The sequence below is a fragment of the Zea mays genome, chromosome 3 (assembly GCF_902167145.1).
Source record: "Zea mays cultivar B73 chromosome 3, Zm-B73-REFERENCE-NAM-5.0, whole genome shotgun sequence".
Lineage (NCBI taxonomy): Eukaryota > Viridiplantae > Streptophyta > Magnoliopsida > Poales > Poaceae > Zea > Zea mays.
The window spans coordinates 125,640,234-125,646,146 of NC_050098.1; the positions used below are offsets into that span (position 1 = coordinate 125,640,234).

Below are 5,913 nucleotides of genomic sequence, written 5' to 3' on the forward strand. Positions count from 1 at the left end.
TTATACTCCTAAGTTTGGGCTTTGGTATCCTAGGGGATCCACATTTGATTTGATTGGTTATTCGGATGCCGATTGGGCAGGGTGCAAAATCAATAGGAAGAGCACATCGGGGACTTGCCAGTTCTTGGGAAGATCCTTGGTGTCTTGGGCTTCAAAGAAGCAAAATTCGGTCGCTCTTTTCACCGCCGAAGCCGAGTACATTGCCGCAGGCCATTGTTGCGCGCAATTGCTTTGGATGAGGAAAACCCTGCGGGACTACGGTTACAAATTAACCAAAGTCCCTTTGCTATGTGATAATGAGAGTGCAATCAAGATGGCGGATAATCCCGTCGAGCATAGCCGCACTAAACACATAGCCATTCGGTATCACTTTTTGAGGGATCACCAACAAAAGGGAGATATCGAGATTTCTTACATTAATACTAAAGATCAATTAGCCGATATCTTTACCAAGCCTCTTGATGAACAATCTTTTAACAAACTTAGGCATGAGCTAAATATTCTTGATTCTAGGAATTTCTTTTGTTAACTTGCACTCATAGCTCATTTGTATACCTTTGATCATATCTCTTTCATATGCTATGACTAATGTGTTTTCAAGTCTATTTCAAACCAAGTCATAGGTGTATTTGAAAGGGAATTGGAGTCTTCGGCGAAGACAAAGGCTTCCACTACGTAACTTATCCTTCAACCGTCACTCCAAGCAACTCTCCATTCTTGGGGGAGAAAAGCATGAGCAACAAAGAAAAAGACTTTGCCTTTGGGGGACCGAACTTCGTCTTTGGTATAATCTTAACTCATTTATTTATGACCAAAGAGGAAGATAGCACTTCGAGGGCTCTAATGATTCCGTTTTTGGCGATTCATGCCAAAGGGGGAGAAAGTAAGAGCCCAAAGCAAAAGGACCGCATCACCACCAATTTCAAAAACTTAAGTGTTGAATATTTTCAAATTGGTATCCTATTGTGTTCAAAAGGGGGAGAAAGTAGTATTTCAAAATGATATATCTAAACCCTCTTGAACACTAAGAGGAGAATCTCTTTTAGGGGGAGTTTTTGTTTAGTCAAAGGAAAAGCATTTGAAACAGGGGGAGAAAATTTCAAATCTTGAAAATGCTTCTCAAAATCTTATTCATTTGCCTTTGACTATTTGCAAAAGAACTTTGAAATGGATTTACAAAAGATTTTGCAAAAACAAAACATGTGGTGCAAACGTGGTCCAAAATGTTATATAAGAAAGAAACAATCCATGCATATCTTGTAAGTATTTATATTGGCTCAAATTCTAAGCAACCTTTACACTTACATTATGCAAACTAGTTCAATTATGCACTTCTATATTTGCTTTGGTTTGTGTTGGCATCAATCACCAAAAAGGGGGAGATTGAAAGGGAATTAGGCTTACACCTAGTCCCTAATTAATTTTGGTGGTTGAATTGCCCAACACAAGCAATTGGACTAACTAGTTTGCCCAAGTGTATAGATTATACAGGTGCAAAAGGTTCACACTCAGCCAATAAAAAGACCAAGTTTTGGATTCAACAAAGGAGCAAAGTGGGAACCGAAGGCCCTCTGGTCTGGGTGCACCGGACTGTCCGGTGTACACCGGACAGTGTCCGCTGCACCACCGGACAGTGTCCGGTGCACCAGAGGACTTCCACTCGAACTCGCCAGCTTCGGGAATCGCCAACGGCTAGTCCGCTAAAATTCACCGGACATGTCCGGTGTGCACCGGACTGTCCGGTGCAACTCCGGTGCAACGGCTACCTCCGCGCCAACGGTTACCTGCAGCGCATTAATTGCGCGCGCAGCGCGCGCAGAAGTCAGGCGCGCCCATACTGGCACACCGGACATCAAACAGTACCTGTCCGGTGTGCACCGGACACCCAGGCGGGCCCACAAGACAGAAGCTCCAACGGTCAGAATCCAACGGCAGTGATGACGTGGCAGGGGCACCGGACATGTCCGGTGTGCACCGGACTGTCCGGTGCGCCATCGAGCAGACAGGCTCCCAACGGCCACTTTTGGTGGTTGGGGCTATAAATACCCCAACCACCCCACCATTCATTGCATCCAAGTTTTCCACTTCCCAACTACTACAAGAGCTCTAGCATTCAATTCTAGACACACCAAAGAGATCAAATCCTCTCCAAATTCCACACAACGCCATAGTGACTAGAGAGAGTGATTTGCTTGTGTTCTTTCGAGCTCTTGCGCTTGGATTGCTTTCTTCTTTCTTGATTCTTTCATTGCGATCAAACTCACTTGTAAATTGAGGCAAGAGACACCAAACTTGTGGTGGTCCTTGTGGGAACTTTGTGTTCCAAGTGATTGAGAAGAGAAAGCTCACTCGATCCGAGGGATCGTTTGAGAGAGGGAAGGGTTGAAAGAGACCCGGCCTTTGTGGCCTCCTCAACGGGGAGTAGGTTTGCGAGAACCGAACCTCGGTAAAACAAATCCGCGTGTCTCTCTTACTTATTCGCTTGCGATTTGTTTTGCGCCCTCTCTCGCGGACTCGATTTTATTTCTAACGCTAACCCGGCTTGTAGTTGTGTTTATATTTGTAAATTTCAGTTTCGCCCTATTCACCCCCCCTCTAGGCAACTTTCAGTTATCAAGAAGATTGGGTCCCGAGATCTTATTCAAGAAGCTCTTGCGTACAACATATATCCAACTCGAACAAGGTGGAAGTTGCTGAAGGAAGTGAAGTGCAATGAACATATAAAACTCCTTCGGCTGGATGGTTGAAATTTGTTGAAGAGAAATGCAATGAGATGTCTGGTAACTATCTTGCTAGGGAGCACGAAGACATGTGATCTGCTTTCTGTGGCTAAGGGAAACTTTGACTCAATAGGGTTATGGATGCCTTAGGGTTTGAATACCTAGACTATGAAGATCCTTCGACCAATATTGGGGCTAGGAAAAAGGAGGGCTACGAAGAAAGAGGCCGAAGAGTCATCTTCGGGCCAGGTAAAAAAGAAGGCCAAGATTGTTCAAAAGGATGTAGCCACGGTAAAAGCTTTGGCTCCAATAATAACTGCAGTCGCTCAAGAACCGAGGAAGGGAAGCACAACCACAACTTCATCGCTGAACTACACCCGTATTCTTGAGTTAATGACTCGACCACTACCGTTTTCCCCTTAATTCCCTTAGGACCCTCATTGACTCGATTTATGCCAACTTTGAAGGACTGATTGAAGAGGAAGTTTTGAAACTGGGGGAGAAAGGCGAAGCTCTAGGGTACGTCCCTGGTGTTTTACTATTTGGTGGGGAAGACCGGATGCTGATGTGCATACCAGATCCCAATGAATTGAAGATTGTTAGGAATATAACCTGAAGCATCAGCTTTCCGGACATCAAAGAGAAATTGTGCCAAGTAAAGAAGAAGAAACTCTCCCACAGCCTGGCCTATACTAGTATCAAGGTACAGAGATTTTTTTTTATTTTGATGTAGCCTCAAGAATTTTTACATTTTGATTAAATCATTCATCATCAACATTTTTTATGCAGGGACTAATGCTAAGAAAAGCCTTGAGAATGCAGTAAGAAAAAGAAGAAAAAGAATTCTCCGCTCTTCAAGCTGAAGCTGCCAAACTTCGCAAGAGTTTGGGGAAAAACATGCAAAAATGGCGCTCTTGATGGAGAAGGTAGAAAAAGTCGAAAAGGAAAATGATGAAGCAAGGAGGATACACGATGCTGATGTTTCAAAGTTAAAGAAATAAGATGAGTTTATAAAAGAGCTTCAGGCCAACCTCGATGCTGAGAAAAGGGTAATGTTGATAAGTATATGGAAAACCAAAAGTTGTTAGGAAGTTTAAATCAGCTTTGAGAGAACTTTTTTGTTGCTTCGCGCTGCCGCGATACTCTTAGGAAGATTTTTTCCTCAACCAGTGCCATCTCAAGAGCAACCACATACACCAGTGGGGACACCGACGGAGCGCTCAACTAGATGGAGAAAGAACTGGGAGAAGTAGATTCGATAATTACCGCTCGCAGTGACTATTGCACAATGATTGGGTCCCAGGGGATGGCTTCAGTATTTGAAAAGGCTAGTTGCGATCACACCAAAGTTGTTGGAGAAGCTGGCTTTGATATGAATGTTGATGATATAAAGTGTCCTCCGAAGAATGTGGCGAAGGCCGTACAAAGATTCTTCTTTGAGTTGTGGAACAAGGGAGGACGAGAGCTAGTTGCTTCGGAGGCCGAAGAATATACTAGGAATGTTCATCTTTTAAACATGTACTTCTGAAGTTTTGTTAATGGGTTTTTTCTAATTAATCACCATGTCTCCTTTTGCTTCTTTTCCTGCAGAGCAAGAAGCTGAAGAAAACGAAGTAAAGCAAGGAGGTCGAAGCCTAGTTAGGTTGTTAGTGTAGATAGATTCTGATTGTAAAAACAAACTCTGTGTGCAGTTGAAATGCTACTCTTTTGTAATTTAATGTCTGACTCTTCATCATTTATCCTACTTACATTTGTATGCTTTGTTGCGTGTCAAGCTGATCTTTTATCAGTATTTTGAGCCAAAGGCGAAAAACACCTTTCCTTCTTTCCACCCTGAACAAAACATAGATTTGCATTCCCTTAGGAGCGGTTTCAGATCTTTTTCTTTAGACCATAACTCTGCATTCCCTTTGGAACGTCTTTGGAGCTTTTTGACCTTTACATGGTGATAAATCTTTAGCTCTGCATCCCCTTAGGAACGACTTCAGGGCATTTTCACCTTTACTTGGTGATAAAACTTTAGCTCTGCATCCCCTTAGGAACAACTTTGGAGCTTTTTCACCTTTACTTGGTGATAAAACTTTAGCTTAGCATCCCCTTAGGAATGACTTCAGAGCCTTTTCACCTTTACTTGGTGATAAACTATAGCTTTGGGGTATAGACCTTGGAGATAAAGCCCTTGTTCTAATGTAGTCATCTCTAGGGGATAGAGCACCTTTATTAGCTTCTTAGAAACTCTTGTGCGATGTTACATCTTTGGCCATGTTGAAAAACCTTACCCCTTCATAAGGAAAAAGGGTGCCGAAGCATGACGACTAGGTATAATACCTTCGGAGCTCGTCGTCATTCCATGATCTTGGAATGTAGTTTCCATCCATGTCTTTGAGCCTGTAGGAACCTAGTATGCTCAAAGCTATGACAAGAAAAGGACCTTCCCATTTTACTTACAACGTTCCTTTGGCCAATAAAATCCTTGGCGATTTTTTTTCTCTCTCAACAGAGCTCTAAGGCCAATATGCGAGCCACATAAACCAGAATGAATTTCTCTTATCAATTCTTGGCCTTCGTCTCCAGAAATACACTTTAGCAGAGGCGAACAAACACCTTTGTATAACTCCCCTTCTATGATCTTGTATGGTCTTGTTCTTGCTTGCATCATTTTGATGTATGCTTCATTATCAGTTGGATGATTTCCTCGAAGGAAGGTTATAATCTCTGTTCTCCAATCTTCGCTATATTTAGGAGACACTGCTAGGATGACCCTTTCCATTAGATCGACTGAAGGTGCCTATAATACTTCGAAGAACACTTCAGGAGGTAAGGGGAACCCCTGAGCGGCAGACTTGGCCAACATGTCAGCATGCTCGTTATCCAACCTTGATATGTTTTTACTGAAAAACCTTCAAAAGAATATTCCATCCTTCGGACCATATCGAGGTATTTCTCTAGATTACGATTTTTTACCTTGCTCGACTTATCCACCTGACCTATGATAACTTGAGAATCTGATTTTAATACTGCTCTTCGTACACCCATCTCTTTCAACTTCCGTAGTCCCAACAACAAAGCTTCGTACTCTGCTATATTGTTTGTACTCTGGAATTGCAGCATGATAGCATATGATGTCTTCACTTTGGATGGTGACACAATGACAACTGCAGCTCGGGCTTTGAAGGATCCCCATGAGCCATTG

The 5,913-nt window shown here is 42.8% G+C and overlaps 1 long non-coding RNA gene across 1 annotated transcript; it reads left to right on the top strand.

Moving 5' to 3' along the window:
* The first annotated feature begins 827 nt into the window (after window positions 1–827).
* Window positions 828–4,482, top strand: LOC109945275 (uncharacterized). The gene is made up of 2 exons (XR_002268401.2): window positions 828–3,423; window positions 3,510–4,482. It is a non-coding gene; the product is annotated as an uncharacterized lncRNA (long non-coding RNA).
* Window positions 4,483–5,913: the final 1,431 nt, after the last annotated feature.